This window comes from Notamacropus eugenii, chromosome 5 (genome assembly GCF_028372415.1).
Source record: "Notamacropus eugenii isolate mMacEug1 chromosome 5, mMacEug1.pri_v2, whole genome shotgun sequence".
Classification (NCBI taxonomy): domain Eukaryota; kingdom Metazoa; phylum Chordata; class Mammalia; order Diprotodontia; family Macropodidae; genus Notamacropus; species Notamacropus eugenii.
Window position 1 is genome coordinate 305,710,564 of NC_092876.1, and position 22,075 is coordinate 305,732,638.

General features: G+C 35.5%; 1 pseudogene; it reads right to left on the reverse strand.

Annotated features, from left to right (window-relative positions):
• Window positions 1-17,919: 17,919 nt before the first annotated feature.
• On the reverse strand, window positions 17,920-18,485 carry LOC140509208 (high affinity copper uptake protein 1 pseudogene; annotated as a pseudogene).
• Window positions 18,486-22,075: the final 3,590 nt, after the last annotated feature.

The window sequence follows — 22,075 nt, forward strand, 5'->3', positions numbered from 1 at the left end:
CCTGTTTATGTCCTTTGAACTTTTATCAATTGGGGATGACTAATATTATTAGAAATTTGACTCATCTATATATTTAAGAAATGATGCCTTTATCAGAGACTTTGTAAAAAAATGTTTCCCAGCTTTCTGCTTTATTTTTTAATTAAACCATTTTATTTGTTTTCAGTGTTCCATAATCACTTCCATATATCTTAAATTTTCCCCTCCCTACACCTCCCTACACCTCAATACACCCCTCCCTTCCCACTCCCTCCCTAAGGCTTATATAGGTTCTACACTTACTTTCCTATTAAATACATGTTGCATAGAAGAATTAAAATGAATGGGAGAAACCATAAAATAAAACTAAACAAAACATAATACAAAAGAAAATGGTCTGTTTCTATCTGCAATATAATTCCATACTTCTTTCTCTAGTTGTGGAAGGCATTTTGCCTCAAAAGTCCACTGGAAATTTTTCAAGTCCATGCTTTTAATGAAGTACTAAGTCTACCAGAAAAATTCCTTGCACATTGTGGTTATTGTTGTGTACAAAGTTATCCTGGTTCTGCTCTTTTCACTCAGCATCAGTTCATATAAGGCTTTCCAGGCTTTTCTGAAGTCCCTGTTTATCCTTTTTCATAGCACAATGGTATTCCATTACATTCGTATACCACAACTTGTTCTGCCATTCCCTAATTGATAGGCATCCCCTTGATTTCCAATTTTTGGCAACCATAAGGAGAGCTTTTGTAAATAATTTTGTACATGTGGGACCATTTCCCATATCCATGATCTCTTTGGGATAGAGTCCCAGAAGCAATATTTCTGAGTCAAAGGGTATGCACATTTTTGTAGCCTTTTGGCCACAGTTCCAAATTGCTCTCCAGAATGGTTGAATCAGCTCACAGCTCCACCAGCAAAGAATTAGTGGTCCAACTCTCTCACATCTTCTCCAACATTTATCATCTTCCACTTTTGTCATGTTAGCCAGTCTGATAGGTGTGTACCTCAGACTTGTTTTGATTAGCATTTCTCTAATCAATAGTGATTTAGAGCATTTTTTCATATGATTATAGATATCTTTAATTTCTTCCTCTGAAAACTGCCTGTTCATGTCCTTTGACCATTTATCAATTAGGGAATGACTTTATTCTTGTACACTCAGTTCTCTATATATTTTAGAAATGAGGCCTTTATCATAGACACTCTGTGCAAAAATTGTTTCCCAGTTTTCTGCTTCCCTCCTAATCTTGGTTGCATTAGATTTGTTTGTGCAAAAACTTTTCAATTTAATGTGATCAAAACTATCCATTTTGCACTTCAAAATGTTCTCTATCTCTTGTTTGGTCATAACTTTCTCCATTCTCCATAAATCTGACAAATACACTATTCCTTGCTCCCATAATTTGTTCATGGTATCAATCTTTATACTTAGATCATGTTTTCATTTGGACTTTATTCTCATGTACAGTGTGAGGCTTTGGTCTATGCCTGATTTCCACCACATTGTTATCCAGTTTTCCCAGCATTTTTTGTCAAACAGTCATTTCTTATCCCAGAAGCTGGGGTCCTTGGATTAATCAAATAGTAGATTGTTATATACATTGACTACTGTGTCTTGAGTACCTAACTTATTCCATTGGTCTTCCCTGGATTTCTCAGCCAGTATCAGGTGGTTTTGATGACTGCTGCTTTATAATACAATTTGATATTTGGTAGCATTCCCTATCTTTTCTTTTTATTAGCTCCCTAGATATTCTGGACCTCTTATTCTTCCAGATGAATTCTGGACTTCTTATTCTTCCAGATGAATTGTGATATTAATTTTTCTACCTCTAGAAAATAATTATCTGGCAGTTTGATGGGTATGGCACTGAATAAGTATATTAATTTAGGTAGAATTGTCATTTTTTTATATTAACTGGGTCTATCCACGAGCAACTCATGTTTTTCCACTTAGTTAGATCTGATTTTATTTGTGGGAAAAACATTGTGTAATTTGTGCAGAGTCCCTGGGTTTGTTTTGGCAAGTAGACTCCCAGATATTTTATGGTGTCTACCATAACTTTAAATGGAATTTCTCTTTCTATCTCTTGCTGTTGGGCTTTGTTCGTAATATACAGAAATGTGGGTTTATTTTGCAACCTGTAACTTTGCCAAAGTTGTTTATTATTTCAAGTAGGATTCTACTTGATTCTCTGGGATTTTTTTAAGTATATCATCATATCATCTGCAAAGACTGATAACTTAGTTTCTTCTAGGCCCATTCCAATTCCTTCAATTTCTTTTTCTTCTCTCATTGCTACAGCTAAGATTTCTAATACCATGTTGAATAACAATGGTGATAATGGACATCCTTCTTTCACCCCTGATCTTATTGGAAATGCATCTAATTTGTCCCCATTGTATACGGTGCTTGCTGATGATTTTAGGTAGCTGCTGCTTATTATTTTATGAAAGATCCATTTAATCCTATGTGTTCCAGTATTTTCAAAAGGAATGGGTGTCGTATTTTGTTAAAGGTATTTTTCTGCATCTATTGAGATAATTATGTGGTTTCTGTTAGCTTTGCTGTTAACATAATGCTACTAGTTTTTCTAATACGGAAAGAGCCCTGCACTCCTGGTATAAATCTTACCTGGTCATAATATATTATTCTCATGATAAGTTGCTGTATTCTTTTTGCTAGCATCTTATTTAAAATTTGTGCATCTATATTCGTTAGAGAAATTGATCTATAATTTTCTTTCTCTGTTTTGCCTCTTCCTGGATTAGGTATCAGAACCATATTTGTATCATAAAAAAGAATTTCTTAGGACTCCTTAGGGGAATTTTCCCAAATACTCTATAAAGTATTTAAATGTTTAAATGTTTAATAGAATTCACTTGTAAATCTATCTGGCCCTGGGAATTTTTTCCTAGGGAGTTCATAGATGGCTTATTCAATTTCTTTCTCTGCGATGGGATTATTTAAGTACTAAACTTCCTCTTCTGTTAATCTTGGCAATTTGTATTTTTTAAAATAATCATCCATCTCATTTAGGTTGTTAAATTTATGGGCATACAGTTGGGCAACATAATTTCTAATTATTGTTTTAATTTCCTCTTCATGGGAGGTTAGTTCACCCTTTTCATTTTTGGATATTGGTAAGGGTTTTCTTCTTTCTTTTTTTAAACAAATTGACCAAATGTTTATCAATTTTATTGGTTTTTTCATAAAGCCAACTCTTAGTATTATTTATTAGTTCAATGGTTTTCTTATTTTCAATCTTATTAATCTCTCCTTTGGTTTGCAGTATTTCTACTTTGGCATTTACTTGGGGGCTTTCCATTTGATCTTTTTTGAGTTTTTTGAGCTGCACGCTCAATTCATTGATCTCCTCTTTCTCTATTTTAATCATGTAGGCATTCAAAGATATAAAACTTCCCCTAAGAACTGCTTTTGCAGTATCTCCTAAAATTTGATAGGTTGTCTCATTATTGTTATTCTCTTGGATGAAGTTGTTGTTTATTTCTATAATTTGTTGTTTAACCTACTCTTTATTGACAATTAAATTGATTAATTTCTCATTAATTTTTTGTTTATATTTCCATGGCCTTTTATTACATGCATATATTTTTTATTATGTTATGGTCTGAGAAGGATGCATTGACTATCTCTTCCTTTCTGAACAGGATTGTAAGGATTTTATGGCCGAGTACATGCTCAATTTTTGTACATGTGCCATGTACCTCTGAGAAAAAGGTATATTCCTTTCCAACCCCATTCAATTTTCTCCAGAGATATATCATATTTACCACATCCAGAGTTTTATTCAGCTTCTCAACTTCTTTCTTGTTTATTTTGAGGTTAGATTTATCAAGTTCAGAGAGGGGAAGACTGAGGTCTCCCACTAGTATAGTTTTGCTGTCTATTTCTTCCTGCAACTCCCTTAACTTCTCCACTAAGAATTTGGATACTATACCACTTGGAGCATATATGTTTAGTAATGAAATTTCTTCATTTTCTATGGTGCCTTTTAGCAGGATGTAGTTTCCTTCCTTATCTCTTTTGATTAGATCTATTAGATCTATTTCTGCTTCTACTTTGTCTGATATTAGGATTGCTACCCCTGCTTTTTATAAATCAACTGAGGCACAATTCTGCTCCAAACTTTTACCTTTACCCTGTGTGTATGCCCCCATTTCAAATGTGTTTCTTGCAAACAACATAATATTGGATTATGATTTTAAATCCATTGTTATCAGTCTCTGCTTTACGGGAGAGTTGATCACATTCACATACACAGTTATGATTACTATCTATGTCTTTCCCTCCATCCCATCTCCCCTCGTTTATACTTTCATTTCTCCCCTCTCCCTTCTCCTCCACAATAGTTTTAATTTTTGACCAACACCTCCCTCAGTCTTTTCTCCCTCCTTCCATCTCCCATCTCTTTTAATCCATTTTCCCTTACTACTCCTTCCCTTCCTTTTAGCCTCCCCTTCCTTTTGTTTCCCCCTTCCCTTCCTACTACCTATACAGCTAGATGCATGTCTATACATAACTGATTCTGCTGTTCCCTCCTTGAATCCAATCAGATGAGAGTACCTCTCAAACAATGCTCATCTCCCTCCCCTCTTTCTCTCAAATGTATTATAATTTTGTGCCTCATTCTGTGATATAATTTACCATTTTGTCTCTCCTCCTTTTCAAAACTACTCTCACAATCCCTTCACACTTTGAAATCACACTTTTATCATCACATCATTTATTTTATACCCACTCCATCTATCTATCTATCTATCTATCTATCTATCTATCTATCTATCTATCTATCTAATCTATCATCTATCTATCTATCTATCTATCTATCTATCTATCTATCTATCTATCTATCATCTATCTATTTATCTATCTATATCCCTTATTATATTATAATAAATATACAATTCTCAAGATTAACAATTGTCATCTTCACTTATGAGGATGTAAATAGTTTTCCCACATTGAGTAACAAGTTGTTTTTTTCCCTCCTGTTTACCTTTATATGCCTTTATTGAGACCTGCATTTGAAGATCCAATTTTCTATTCAGTTCTGTCCTTTTCATCAGGAAGGTTTGGAAATCCTTTATTTCATTAAATATCCATCTCCTTGCCTAAAATATTATACTCAAATTTGCTGAATAATTAATCCTTGGTTATAGTCCCAACTCCTTTGTTTATGGAATATCCTATTCTAATTCCTTTGATCTTTTAATGTAGCAGCTGCAAGGTCCTACGTGATCTTGACTGTAGCTTCTTGACATTTGAATTGTTTCATTCTGGCTGTCTGCAGTATTTTCTCCTTCACTTGATAGTTCTGGAATTTGGCAACGATATTCCTTAATGTTTTTAGTTTCAGGAGGTGAATGGTGGATTCTTTTGATGACTGTTTTGCCCTCTGGATCTAGAACTTCTAGGCAATTTTTTTTTTGATGACTTCTTGAACATATTTTCCATGCTGTTTTTTTCCCTCATGGCTTTCTGGTAGACCAATCGTCTTTACATTTTCTCTCCTTGATCTATTTTCAGGTTAGTTGTTTTCCCAATTAGATATTTTACATTTTCTTCTCTCTTTTCATTCTTTGATTCTGTTTGACTTATTCTTGATGTGTCATAGATTCATTAGCTTCCACTTCCCTGATTCTAATTTTTATCAAATTGTTTTCTTCAGTTAACTTTTGCATCTTCTTTTCCATTTATCCTCTTAAATTCTTCTATGATTATTTTTTTTCATATTTTTAAAGTGATTGGTCAGTTTTTCTTCTATTTATCTAATTTGGCTTTTACAGTCCTTCCTGAGCTCAGCTTTCTGTTTTAAAGGAAAGTGAGTTTAAAAGTGTTACCATGGTGTAATTGAGAATATATCATAGCAGATTAACCTTATTTGCTTTTTTGCTGGTATAATTGAATTGACTAATAGTATTAGAGTACATGGAGCAGTTATCTAATGCTTCAAAAAAGGGAAGTGAAGTTAGTTTGCCATGACCTATCCTCAGTTAGATCACTGCATTTTTAAAAAGCCCTTTCCTTAGATATATCCATATGTATATTTTCTAATCATCTTTTAATGATTCATTCTCAAATTTACCAGAAGTCAAAGTCAAACTCACTGGCCTATGTAGATTCTGTTCCCTTACTTTTTTTTTTTTTAAATTGTGACAACTTTTATATTACCTATCCCTCTTTCCATGAGCTTCCAAATAATGCTTACAGTGACTTATCATTCACATATACTAGCACTTTTGATTACCTAAGTATAAAGTACAACTAGACTAAGTCACTTGAATAAAACAAGAGCAAATCAATATCTCTTACTAACTTCCTCTTTATCTTGGGAATCAACTCCATATTAGACATTACTCTCCTGTTTTTGAAGAGTAAAGATCATTTTCTCCTTATGGAGAAAACAAAAAAAACATAATAGTTGAGTAGCTTTTCCCTCTTTCTTTTGTCAATTATATCTTACATCTCAACTAGGTATATAATACAGACTATTAGGTTTAGAAAAGTTAAGGGAGGTAAGCCTGTTGAGTAACTGACAGGGGTAAGGGGAACCAAAGTATTTACATATTGAGCATATATTGATTCAGTAGATAGAATACTAAATTTGAAATCATACTAAACAGTAAAGAACAGAGTTTCAACTCCATTTAGGAAGACCTAGATTTAAATGGTTAAATAAAGATGAAGTGGAGCCTTGAAGATCCAGATTTAACTCATTTTTTAAGCAAAATTCTTTCTAAGAAATAGGTGAGGTTTGTAACCCATTTTTTAATAAGGAGCGTAATTAGGCAAATTATTTTTATTTTTAAACATTTTAGTAATATGTGTCATCACACAAATAATAATTTCAAAATCTTCCTCTAGACAGAAGAAATACAGCGTAGCAGAAGTGATTGCACATGCATGGGCCCATCCATCTCTTCTCTGCAATTATGACATAACAATCATATTTTGCCTCCAAGATCAATGTTTCTTTAAGTTGTTAATTTCAACTATTAGCCAGATTTACACATGCCTTAGACATATAGCATAACGGATACAGAGTTGTTTGTGGACCCCAGGAGACCTAAGTTCAAATTCCACCTCTGACACATGTCATAGGCTATGTGACCTTTGGCAAGTCACTTGACTTCCGGATGTTTCAGGTAGTTGTCTAAGACTTTAAGTTGCAGAGAAAGTGCCCATCCATGCTGTTAGATTAAAATTCTACATCCTGTCCTACCCAGTATCAATGAAAGCAAAGATCCAGTGCTTATCTGTATGATGCTTATAATATAGATTCCCTTTTGTCTCACATGAGAATGAGGTGCCCATCAATTCAGGGGTTTAAGTAGAGTCAGAAGAATCATCTAGAATCAAAGTTTTATAATGGTTATTTGGTAGGAGGTTGGACTAAATGGTCCTCAAGTCACCTTCCAAATCTGTTCTGACCTAATTTTTATAGGGAAAGTTATAAGACCCAGCAGGTTGGTAAATGGGAGTGGAGTGTGAGGGCTCAGATCAGTACATTGGTTATTCCCAGTTTTTCAGGAAGCAATAGATCAAAGTTAGAGTGTATTGAGGAGCTAGAGCTTATATCAGGTCAAAAGACAACATGGGGCACTTAATCACAGGGACCAATCATAATAACTGCTACAGTGTAGCCAATGCATGATTTTTTCCAGGGAAACTCAAAACAAAGTAAAGAATGATGGGATGAAGGTTGTGAGTAATGCCAGTACACCATTGCATTGATTGACATAATTTGGTGTGAACAAACACACCCATTTTTGTTTGAAAAGGTGTATAGGCTATATCCTTACATATGTTAACACTTTCTGAGGAGCAACATTTCAAGGGAAGAATTTTGATACTCTGATTCTTTGCATGTGGTCAGTATAAAAAGACTTGGCTCCTAGAGTGTATGCACTTTCCTCAAAAGATCAGAGGACAAGGTATAGAAAAGGACAGATAAAAGGAATACTGTGAGAATAGTTGACCAAATTTAAGATTATGTGGGGTGGAGGTAGAGAATGAGGGATCAGGGTTAGGAATGAAATTATGTCTACTAATTCAATGTTTCACCCTGACCCAACTTCTGCTCCTTGATGAATAAATCCTGCCCCCCAAGATCCCATGGAATTTTATCTTCATGGTAACTATTTGTTTCCACTCAATTTCCCTTCTTGACCCAAGGTTCTACACATATTGTAACTACAGTGATGATTCATATCTATGAGTTATTTTACTTAGACACACAACCTGACTTCTGTAATAGTAATTGCGTCCCTGAATGAATTGCTTTTATTTTTCAAAGAGTTACTTTGTGGTTCCAATACATTTGTGTAATTTACTGGGTCAAGACACATCACTTTGATGAAAGTACAGTGGATTTGCACTACCTGAATTTTAAAGCATATCAGAAGGAGCCTTATTTCATAGTTTAGCATACATTAAGAAAATAAGGTGTCAGATTTTCTCATTCTCTAGTGGTTGAGCAACACAAAAGACTTTTGATGTTAAATACTTCATCTAATCCTTTCCCACTGAGTGGGCTTCTAGAGATTGTCTCCTCTTCTAGGTGACAACAATTGCAAAATATGTGACATCCTGCTTCTAGTGTGTATCTACCCATGACTTCCTAAGGCATCGTTTGAAAATGGATATGAATGCATAAAAGGAAAACATAAAAGAAGCATATAAAATGATATAAAGTTCTGTTATGAAGCAGTATAATGAAATATATTTGAGAAAAGAATCATACTGTATGTCATGATGTAAACTTGGGTATTACTTCATGAATTCCAATCATGGAATTTGATAGCTTTAGCTAAGATCATATTCCTGGAAGAACCTAAAAATTGTTCAGCCCCCAATTAACTTTGTTAAGGCAAATTTTTGTTTTGCTTTGTTTTGTTTTAATTTTGTATGTGTCATGAACTGTTTTGACAGTCTGATGAAGTCTATTGATAAATTCTCAGAATTTTTTTAAAATTGAAGGAAATATAAAATTTCAGTCAGAGCTGAGTAAAAATGAAAATTTTTTTCATATCCAAGTTCATAGACTCCCTGAAATCTTTACACAGACCTTCAGTCCCCAGGTTAGGAACACTTGGGCTTTAAGGAAATCTTACTCAATATCATAGAGTGTATGATTGCTGGACTTACTAGAGCAAAGAAGACCTGGGTTCTAAACAATCCTTTAAGTTTATTATCTGGGTAGCAAGGAACAAGTCACTTAACTTCTCTAAGTCTCAGTTTCCTCAACTGTGAAATAGACATAATAAGAGAATCTACCTCAGCAGGTTTTCAAGAGGATCAAATAAGGTAATGTAGGTAAAGTGATTCGCAAATCTTAAAGCACAAGATAAAAATCAGTTGGTCAGTTAGTAAACACTTATCTTGGCCAGGTACTATGCTAAGACCTGCCAAAACGAGGCAAAAGGTAGCCCTTGCCCTCAAGGAGCTCACAATCTTATAATCTGGGAATCTGTTTCACAATGAGGACTATTTGAAGACAAACAAGCCTGACTGATTCAAATGTACAGTAATCTTACACTGAGAAGGAAGGCTACAAATTTGGAAGAGAAAACAAGTTCAACAAAATGTAGAATAATATGTAGCTCAACAAAATGTAGAAATAATCTAATTTCAGTTTTCATTATTTGTCAAAGTTCTATTATTCCAATCTCAGTATATGAAAAATTTCTTGTTTTTATTTTTGTGGTCCCAGTATGCCTGATGGTCTGAGGGTATGCAAAGAAAGCCAGAGTATCATCTTTCAACATAAATTTTAGATAAATTACCCATCTTCTTTGTCTCACTTTCCTTTTTCAAAAAAGCGGGAGCAGCCATTCTTTCCTCTATCTCTAGTCCTGGCGTGATGAGATACTATTTGTCCTTCCCTCAGATATTTGCAGATGAGTCTTCTGAAAAAGGCTCAGAGAATCATCATTGCTGCTGATGGTAGAGAATAATTAGATATTTGCACATCATTGGAGAAAAAAATCCATAGTCCCTATGATAAATGCTTGAAATCAAGTCATTTAGTCAGTATTTCCTCTTACCATACTATAATGACTTTTCTAAGGCAGATTGTCCTATTTCTAGTTAATGTCTTCTTGCGATGCATTTTAAAGACTAACAAACTACTTCTCTGAATTTGTGAATCAATGAGTACTAGGTGAGATATATTTCTTTGGTAATTGTTTTAATATGAAGTTTGGAGATGTCTTTTTGAGATTGTCCATGACCCCTAGGAGACCTTCCTTGATCACCTTTGTTACGACAATAGATTATACATGTTGTGGAATTATACATGTTACTAGCTGGGACCATAAGGCAGAGGAGTACCAAACTAGCAGATAATTAGCAACAGCTGACATAATAAGGTGTTTTAAAATCATGGGATCATAAATTTAGAGTAAGAAGACACCTTATGGACTCTGTAGGACATGATTCCCCTCATGTTAGACATATGGAAATTGAGACTCAGTGATGTTAAGTCACTTGCCTTTGATCACACAGCTAGTATTTATCACAAGTAGTATTTTAAATGTAGGTCTTGGCTCTAGCATTCCAACATAGCACTTTCCATACATTACTATATTGAAGCATACCTGAGATACTTTTGTTCCCTTTTACATATTAGGAAACTGAGGCTCAGATAGGCTAAATGACTCATCCAGGATCATATAGGTAGTAAATTTCAGACCTGATGTTTTGAGACAAGAACATGTAGTCACTAGGTCCTATATACTTTCCACTGTACCACATTGGCTCCTAGTAGCTGGGAGATTCAAAGAATTAAGAAAGTCAGATGTTGTATGTGGTAAGAGGGAAATGGAGACAAAATGACAACTTAAAAAGTTCATGTTTATATAATTACAATTTAAAAAATCCTTGCAGTTAGATAGGGTTTTGTCGTTTACTCAGTACTTTTTTTATAATAATCCTTCAAGGTAGGTAGATAGTATCCCATTTTATAGATGAGGAAATGATCTAAGAAGGCTTGTTACTTACCCAGGTTCATATAGTACTTAAGTGGTCAGAGTGGATTAAAGGTAAGACATTCATTAAAATGAGAAGAGTCAAGAGTTATGCATATAATTGCCAAAAATCTAGCAAACTGCAGTTTAGAAAGAGAGCTTGGTGGTAGAGTTAATTAGAGGCTGGACATGAGGTAAGGAAAATCTGAGTTCAGATTTGGACTCAGCCACTTACTAGCTGGATAGCCTCATTTAACTTCTCTTAGCTTCAGTGTGTTCACCTGTAAAAGGGAAACTAAAGGCCCTACTTCACAGGGTTGTTGTGAAGATCAAATGACCTAACACATGTAAGACCCTCTACAAACATTAAAGTGCTATATGAATGCTTGCTATAAAATGAAGAGCTCTGACAAAGTGGATAGATAGCTAACCCTAGAGTTATGGAAGCCTAAAATTAAATCCCACTTTTGGCATTTGGTAGCTCTGTAGTCATGGGCAAGTCAGTTATCTTCTTTAAGCCTCAGTACTATCTTGTGTAAAACAGAAATAATATCTGCCACGCTTAACCTCACAAGACTAGTATGGGTACCAAAGGCATAATGTAAATAAAATACCTTGCAAACATTCAATCAGCAATTTTCAGTGGTTATCATCATGATTGTTGTTGTTGAGGCAGGAAGATTACAGGAGCATGCAAGGTAATCCAGGTAGTCATTCAACATGTGTCAAATCATCAATGAGCAGAACACTGAAGTATAAACATCATTCTATGAAAGACAGCGTGATGCACTCCTTATAGACGAGCTCCTTATATCCTTCATTCCTGGGAAGGACTTATTCCCAAGCTCTGGGACCAACTGGCTCTTGTTTTTGTTGTGTTTGTCTTTCATTCTCCAAGAGGACCATGACATCAAGATGATGACATGACTTGCAATTGATTTTGACTTGAGTGAGGGAGGGCTGTGCAAGGTCACCAACTTCACCTTCTTCTCCTGTGCCATCTGGGTCCAGTGGCCTCAGCTGATTCTAATTGAGTAAATGGGGAAGTAGCTTCAATCATCTATAAGGGTAAGGGTTGAAGGAAACAGGACTTTCACATACATTATAATTAATTCAGTACTGATATTCAAACAACAATAGATTTTTCACTTTCTCAAAATTAATATGCAATTGGAATCCACACACAAGATAGGATATCTGAGACAGATATACTACCAGAGAACTGAGAAATTATCATGTTTTAGTTAGTTGGTACAGAATTGATTAGAAGGCCATGTCTATTACTGAGGTGGTGTAGACTAAACTAGGTATGCCAAATAGGTTCTAGGAGTCTGTTCACAATGAAGATTACTTGAAGACAAAGAAGCCTGACTGATTCAAATGTACAGTAATACACTGAGAAGGAAGGCTACAAATTTGGAGGAGAAAACAAGTTCAACAAAATATAGAATGATGAAGAATCAAACAGAAAGAAAATTAATTCAGGAAAGATGTAAATTAATCATTAAATGCATGGTCATCCATAGCCAAGAAAGTAATCCACAATATTTCCCATTTATTTCTATGCCTAAGGATAATTATTTAGTTTGTTGAATTTGACTCTATCTAAGAAGACTTACTGATCTCATAGCTTATCCACAGCAATGAGCATTCTGCTGATTAGAGCTGATTTGCCCTGTATGCACAGCAGTTATATTTACTTCTATTATACTGTCACTGAAAGGAACTGAAATGCCCACCAATCATGATGTAAATGTGGGCAATGATCTTTAGAGGGATCACATAACAGAGTGTGCATATATCTATTAAGGTAAATGCGTGTCCTTGATGTAGTCACATATTTAAAGATAACAATTATAAGTCTAAGTGGACTTAAAGACTAGGAACAGAAGTCACAGAAACTGAGTTCAAGTTAATCTTAGTTCTAAAAGGCTTTGAAATTAACTAAGAATGACTTCAGTAAGTGATTTGACATATTTATTTTGCATTATTTCCAGTAACAAATAAGTGTATGTATGTGTGTATATATGCACATACATATACAAATACACATATATGTATATATGTGTGTATAGGTATGTATATGTGTGTACATACATACATATATCTATCTATATCTATATAGGTATACATACACTTAGACACACATATATATTTATATATAAGTGACTCAATGGATAGAGTGCTGGGCCTGAAATCAGGCAGATTCATCTTCAAGAAGTTCAAATTTGGCCTTAGATCCTTACTAGCTGCACAACTTTAGAAAAGTCACTTAACCTTACCTCAGTTTCCTCATCTATAAAATGAGTTGGAGAAGGAAATGGTAAGCTGCTTCAGTATCTTTGCAAAGAAAATGCCAAATGGAGTCGTAAAGAGTCAGACACAACTGAACTGACTGAACAATGATGACAACTATATCTGTATCTGAATCTATTTAATATAGATATAGATACATAAATGTATATACACATATATAAACATACATTAAATGTGTATACACACATATACATACAATTATCTAAAATCATGTGGCTACTGATATACACACATATACTATATATGTATGCACACATATATACACACACACATGTACATGGGTATGCATGCATATGTATACAGATATATACACTTGACCTGTGATTTTACAAGTATAAGGAGTACCCAGTGAGGAAATTCCTCTCCCAATGAAGATCAATACGTTCTTTGTAACTTACCATGTACTTTCTTCATGTGTTTCATGTAGCTATTTGAGGTTAAATAATTTTCATAGATCCACACAGCCATTATATATCAAAAGTTAGGCTTGAACTTAGACCTTTCTAACTCTGAAATCATCTATCTAGCCACTATGATATCCTGCCTTTTATTACTTTAAAACAGAAGAATGGCTCATATTACCAAGGCATTTTACAACTACACACGTCTTTCTCACAATGATTCTCAAAATTAGATAACACAAATATTATCCCTACTTCATCTAAGAGAAAGTAGATTTCAAGAGAGAAAGTGAGTTGCTTTTAGTTACTATGACAAAAAGTGGGAACACAGAAATTGAACTATTACTAGTACTCCTTTGTTAACTCATGTTGTCTCTTTATAAATGAGAAAAATGAAAATCAGGGAGTCTAAGCAATTGGTTCTGTATCAACCAGGACAGGTGGCACTAGTGGCGGGCACACTATTGTCTACTTCTACCTCCTCATGCTTGCAGGTAAAATTGGCTTTCCTATATGCATACTTATTGAAATCAGATGATCATAAGTTGGGGATTGTCCCTCCTCCAACATGCAATGCTCCACCATCAACTATGACATTTAACTTTCCTTATTGTTTCCTACGGTAGAAGTTGCAATTTTAGAAGCTAGGGAATGATCCATTCATTTTACTCATCACCATATAATATGTAGCAAATGGGCTCTAAATGAATGATTTTATGGTGGTATCACCACATCACTGAAAAAAGTGAAAGTATATCTGATATATGTCATAAGTGCTCAAACGTCATTTATGGAAAGATATGGAATAGCTGTCTTTTCTCCAAGACAATGGAGAAGGGTCCTAGAAATATGATTGCTTCTGATTTTGTCCATGATCCTGGATAAATCTTCATGTTTCCATACCAGGATTATATTCCTATATATTTAGAGGGTAGGTAGTGGTAAATCTTAGGATCAGTACAAGGCAGCAATTATTTTCACTAACATGGAGAAAACTCCATTTCTGATACAGCTTAAAAGCAATGTCTCACTTTTCATTTAACCTCGAATGTTCCCTTTGGGGGTGGGGGGGTCAGGGCAGTTATTGGCCAAGGCATAGGTGCCTGAGCTCATAGAAAGTATTTCTATATTTAATGATTGGTATTTGGGGTACATTTGACACATTTTCAGTCACAGCAGTAGCTTTAAAAACAAATGATTGCTGTGCTTTAGAGAGTAATCTCCCCAAATTGGGGATTCCGGTTATAATAAGTAATAAATATATGCATACATACACATAGTTTGATACACATAAAAATTTTATCCATAGGTTAGCATTACTCCTTCAGATAGAAGTCCAAATATTAAGGCATCTTAAATAAATAATAAAGTTAGTTATAGCATTCCTCCAGTCCATTAGCTATGAAAGCAATACCCATAACGTGGGTATAATATGTACTTCATAGGGCTATTGTAACAAGAAATAAGAGAACAGATAAAAACATTTTAAAAATGTTAAAATGATATGGAAGTTCAAAATAATGCATGTTTGTGTGGAGAGAAAAACAGACACAAAGTTCATAAGACTACAAATTTAGGAATGGCAATTTAAGAAATTGAAACCCTAAAAAGTTAAGAAATTTGCCCAAGTTCCCACTGGTAGTACTTTTCAGAGCTTGATGGACTAGTCCAGGGGTGAGGAACCTACAATCTTTAGGCTCTCTAGGTCCTCAAGGGTGGCCCTTTGACTGAAGATTCAGGTTCCCCACCCCTGTCACATTGTAAGCCATCCATTAATTTATGAGGAAACTGAGTCACCTAGCAATAACAAATCTTGCCTAAGGTCATGCAGCAGCAGAAATGGGATGGCATTAGCGTGTACTGCACATTCTCCAAAAATAAAAGAACAAAATCTAGCATTTTAAAGCTATAAAGATAGTACCAGAAATCATTCAATTGCTCCTGTTTGGAGTTTCGTTATGTTAGAGTTCAAAGTTAAGCCTATTTTTGCCCCTTCTATTTTAAGTAGTAAAACAAACTTAAAAAAAAAAAAATAAGACCCATTCTCTCCTCACAGAAGCTATTATTTTTACAAAGAAAGTTTCAAACCATTTTTCCTCTGATCTGAGGAGATTTGCCTGGGAAGATTTTTTCTTTGTTTTTTTCTTTTTCTTTCCTATCCCTCACGTCCACCCCCAGCACCCTGATGAACATTATTGCTGATTTGGGAGCTTTCATTAGTAAGGTCTGAGATAGATAACAATTGTTTAAAAGATAAGCACTATCTTTTCACATCTGCATCAAACTGAAATATTATCATTATATGGAGGGAAGTTTTGGAAAGGAGAGCAGTCCCAGTCATTAGCCAGCTCTTCCACCACTACAGAGCCCTCGCCCCCAGAGACAAAAAGGCCAAGATTATGTCTTGAACTGCTGCAAGCAGATAGACAAAAAAAGGCAAAGCAAATCAGTTTTCCTCTGACACACTTTCTGAAATTTTCATTTCTGCCGGTATGACAGGATACAAAGCTGGCATAGGAAAAGCAAAGTGGGTTGGCTCCCTCTGTCTTGGTCTTTCATTTACATATATCATATATTTTATGAGCAATATTAGGAAGTGTAGATATGAAGACACTAAATCAGATGGTTTGATCAAAACTATAGAGTGTACATTTAAGAAGCTAATGACATTTCAGGAACTGACTCTTGAAAAAGATTGGTACAATTATCCCACCTTCCAATTATCAAAGATGGTGGCAAGATAATGATATATACTTTTATAAAAGCATTGCCATAGCGATAAACATCTTATTAGTATATGTCTGTGAACAAAGATCAACCAAGTGACCCTATATGAAAAGTGATATGATTGCTGCTACTTTTCTGTTGCCTCAATTATCACCTTTCCCAGTTCACCAATCTTATCTAATCTGATCTGATCTAAATTAATATAATCAAATAAATGAAAAGAAAAATAATTTATTCTGTGCAAAGCACTGTAACCTAATCTAATATAACCCGCATTTATTAAGGACCTACTTCTATAGGCACATAATAGTAAAGGTCAGAGTTCAAGGCTCATCTCAAATATTTACAGGCTGTATGACCATGGGGAAATCATTTAAACTCTCTGTGTTCACAAGACATCCTCAAAGACTATAAAGTATAGCATATGCGTTGATGGAGCATGTTTCACCTGGAGTTCCTCATGCCACAACCAGAAGAGTGAGCATCTTCTTTGAGTCTCAAGTGGAAATTAGGTGGAGAAGTAGATAGAGTACCATGACTGGCATCAGGAAGACCAAATCTACATGTTTGACTCTGAGCTAGTCAATTAACCTCTTCTTGTCTCTGTTTCCACAAATGTAAAATGGGGATAATAACAGTACCTACCTCTTGGAACTACCATGATGATCAAATGTTTGTGAAGCACTTAGCACAGTGCCTGTCCCATAGCAAGTACTATGTAGATGCTCATTCCCTTCTCCCTGTTGTTCCCAGCACTCAACATATGATTAAACCAGGTTCTCAGTACTCTTCCTATCATTTCTCCATGACGTCAGAGCAGTAAAAGAATTTTTACCAGCTTGTTGTACTTGTTTTCCCACTTTTTTTTAAGATGAAAAGATGCCAATGGTTTTATTACAAAACATTTCCTATTATGAAGTTGTCAATTGTGTGATTGGGTGAGATAAGAATAAAAAAAGTAAAAGGAGACAGAAGCTTCTGACCTGCACTGTTGCTATGCAAGGGTTTCTTTATGCTATTGCACCTTTAATCCACTCAAAAATCCTTCTTCAGATTCTCAGATCACCACGTATCACTTCACACCTCAGCAAAGGCACTCGTTATTTCCTCCTCATAAAGTCCAACAACTGTTCTAGGGTTATGAGGTGGGTAGGAGTTTCCCACAACCTCTGCCTCTGATGCAGAAATGACCACAAAATATCATAATAATAAAAAATGAGAGATTAAAAAGGGAAGTAGATGGTCAAGAAATCATTAGAACAAAAAGCTACTTTGATTAGTGGAGAACTGTGGATCTCAGCCTAGTAGAAGAAATCAACATTTTGGGGAGGGTACCGTCCAGCTTAGAGGTTAGTACATAAACCTCCTTGATTTGTTGTCTAGTAAGTGTTGGGAGTCAAGGGGTCATGGAGGGACAATGGGAGGACTTGAAATCAATTCCTCCAGTCTCCAACTATTTCCAGTTGTGGTATATAAGGCCACATCCTAGAGTCTGACATTAATGGCAGTGCTCTGTGTTGTCCACTACCACTGCCTTCTTCTGGCTGAAGAGAAAGTGGCCTGTTCCAGCCCCTACTGCCACTGTGAGGCAGAAGTACCCATTGTAGGTCATAAAGTTAAGCATAAGGAAGTAGCTGATGACCACCTGGATGAAATTCAGCACTGTCTGTTGAAGGTGAGGGAAACTCAGCATCTGTTGCCCAACAGTTTCGTGTGTTTCTGTAAGGATGGTTCCATTTGGCTCTGGGACTGGCATGGAGTGGTAGCAAATGCTGACCTGGGATTTACAAAGCAGACTGTCCTGTCGTATCTTGAGGCCTTCATATTGCTAACAAAAAGATAGCCACAAATGCTCCAGTCATTTTCCCAGGTGTATTGATAATTAATCCAGAAAACAACAATTCCACATTCTTATAACCAAAATAGAAAGTCATGTGCATCATCATCATGTCTCTCCCTCCCCCATGACCGTGAGAGGGTGTAGCAGATGGGTGATGGGGAGTGGGGTGGCATAGTGGTATTATGGTCCATATGGCTCATCCCATGACCATGTCCAGAGTTCATCTTCCTAGGAAAGGCTGAAAATCAACAGCAGAATCTTTCATCCTAGATCCAGACACCACCACCAGCTCCTTTGAGCCTCTTCCTTTCAGTCCCACGACTTTCCTCAAGCACACAAATCTCTCGTCAGACCCAGCCCTGTGTGTCCACTCATTTTCTCGCTTTTTAATGTCAGTCAGTAACATTGTACAAGTGAGAGAAATGGCTAGGTGCATATTTTCTTTTTTTTGTATTTTTTTAGTTTTAATATTTATTTAATATTTATTTTAATATTTATTTTTCAGTTTCCAACATTCACGTCCACAAGAATTTGAATTCCAAATTTTCTCCCCATCTCTCCCCACCCTCCACCCCAGGATAGCATGCACCCCATCCATCCTTTTCCTCAGTCTACCCTCCCTTCTTTCACCCCCCTTGCCCCATCCCCTTCCACTCTATTTTCCTCTAGGGCAAAATAGATTTTTATATCCCGTTGCCTGTACATTTTACTTCCCAGTTGCATGCAAAAACAATTTTAACACTTATTTTTATTTTTTAACAGTAAATGGTAAAACTTTAATTTCTTTTTCCCCACATTTTAAAAATTTATTTTCTAATTTATTTATCTATTTTTAGTTTTCATCATTCATTTCCACAAGACTTTGAATTCCCAATTTTCTCCCCATCTCTCCCCTCTGGCCACCCCAAGACAGCATGTATTCTGATTATCCATTCACCCCAATCTGCCCTCCCTTCTGTCACACCTCTTTCATCTCTTATCCCCATCCCCTCTATTTTCTTGGAGGACAAGATAGATTTGAACACCCCATTGCCTATATATCTTATTTCCCAGTTGCTGGTAAAAACAATTTTTAACAATTGCTTTTTAAACTTTGAGTTTCAACTTCTCTCCCTTCCTCCCTCTTCACCCATTCCCACTGAGAAGGCAAGCAATTCGATATATGTTATACATGTGTATTTATGCAAAAGACTTCCATAAAAGTCATGTTGTGAAAGACTATATTTCCCTCTATTCTATCCTGCCCATTTATTCTATTCTCTCTTTTGACCCTATACCTCCTCAAAAGTATTTACTTCTAATTACTCCCTCTTCCAATTTGCTCTCCCTTCTATCATCCACCAAACTCTCACTTCTTCCCTTCTCCCCTACTTTCCTGTAGTGTAAGATAGAGTTTCATAGCAAATTGATTCCTCCTTATGCCATATTTGATGAGAGTAAGGTTTGTTTTTTCCCTCTCACCTCTCCTCTCTTCCCTTACATTGAAAAAGCTTTTTTGAAGATGGCTGAGTAACAACAAGGATTTTCTACAGAACAGACTTTTTAGCGTGCTCTTGTCAAATCCAATCAAATACCTGTAAAAAAAATGGCTCAAAACAAATTCTGGAGCTGTAGAACCCGCAGAATGACAGAATGAAGGAAATCTCCAGCCCAAGACAACCTGGAAGGGCCTGGGGAAGTGTCTATCACACCATGCTGGGAGCAGAGTGCAGTCCAGTGTGGGCTGTGAGCAAGTGCACAGAGGGGACTTGAGCAGGCCTTAGGGGGACTGAATCTCTCACATCTGTGGCAGTTTCCAGACTTTAGGACCCCAAAACACTGAGGATAAAGTGGAAGGTCAGTGGGAAAAGCCTGTGGGACCAGTGCAAGAGAGTGGAGTGGATGGCATGAGAGCCAGGGCAGCTGAGAGGGGAGGGGCGGAGGAGCCATGGCAGCACAGCAGCAACAAGGGCAGAGATAGAGACTGTTTCTGGAGCTCTAGAGCCACAGATTGGGGGGAGAGGTTAATCTAGCAACTGACAGTACACCCCCAACCCCAGTGGAAGCAGAGATCTACCTTGACAAAGAGCTCAAAAGTCAAGCAAATGACTGGGGAAATGAGCAAAAACTGGAAAAAGAATCAGACTATAGGACCTTACTTTGGTAACAAGAAAAAGCTTTTTCTTGCCTCTTTTATGTGAGAAATAATGTACCCTGTTCTATTTTTCCCTTTCTCCTCCTAATACATTACTCTCTCACCCCTTAATTTTATTTTTTTAGATATCATCCTTTCCTATTCAACTCACCCTGTGCCCTCTGTCTATATGTAAATAATCCATCCAACTACTCTAGTACTGAGGCTGCAATATTCCTAGGAGTTTTCTTCTTGGTGTCTCTTTTAGTAGGTAGACAGTGAATTCTTTCCCTTTCTATTTTACCCTCTGGTTCTAGAATATCAGGTCAGTTTTCCTTGAAAATTTCTGGAAAGATGATGTCTAGGTTCTTGTTTTAATCACAGTTTTCAGGTAGATCAGTAATTTAAAAAATCATCTCTCCTGGATCAATTTTCCAGGTTAGTAATTTTTCCAATGACATATATATATATATATAATTATATTATATTATATTCAAATACAAGACTCAAGAGAAGCATAAAAAAGTGTGAACTGGAAAAAAAACACATGCTGTTCAATAGGGTTAAATTTTTTACATCCCTGTATGGGAAGTTGATGCTTGTAACTCTTAAGAACTATATATCTATTATGGCAGGTAAAAGGAGGATAGCCATAGGGCAAAGGTATAAGCTGACTTTGATATGACAATATAAAAAAATAAGGAATGACAAAAGGATTGTGCTGGAAGAAGAGGAAAGGGGAAAGCAGAATAGGGTGTTATATCACATGAAATGGTCCCAAGGACCTATTACAGTAAAGGGAAACAAGGGAAGGGGTGATCAATATTTGAAACTTACTCTTGTTGTATTCGTCTCAAGAGATAGAAAGAAAAACTCAATTTAAAATAACTGTAGACAATATAAAATATTTGGAAATCTATCTGCCACAACAAAGCCAGAAACAATATAAACACAATTATAAAACACTTTTCACACAAATAAATCAGATCTAAATGATTGGCAAAATTTTAAATGATCATGAATAGACTGAGCTAATATAATAAAAATGGAAAATCTATCTTAATAAATTTACTTATCAATGTCATACCAATCAAACTATGAAGAACTGTTTGACAGAATTAGAAATAATAATAATAAAATTCATTTGGAGGAAAAAGTGGCCAGGAATGTTATGGGCATTAATTTAAAAAATCTTTAGAAAAAGGTAGCCTAGCTATACCAAATCTGAAACAATTTTATGAAGTGGCAATCATCAAAATTATTTGATACTGGCTTAAAAATCTAGTGATAGATTAGTGGAATAGGTTAGATACACAAGTCACAATAATAAATGGCTGTAGTAATCTACTGCCTGATAAACTCAAAAATTCCAGCTTCTGGGATAAGAACTCACAATATGACAAAAACTGCTGGGAACACTGAAAATCAGTATGCCAGAAACTAGACATAGAACATCTTATACCATATACAAATATAAAGTCTGAATGTGTACATGGTTTAGACATAAAGGGTGATACCCCAGCTTTAAAGAAATTAGAAGAGTAAGGAGTAGTTTACCTCTTAGATCCATGGTGAATATAAGAATTTATGACAAAACGAGAGATAAAGAACATTATGAAATGCAAAATGTCTAATGTTGATTATATTAAATTAAAAAGGTTTTGCAGAAACAAAGCCAATGCAACCAAGATTAGAATGGAG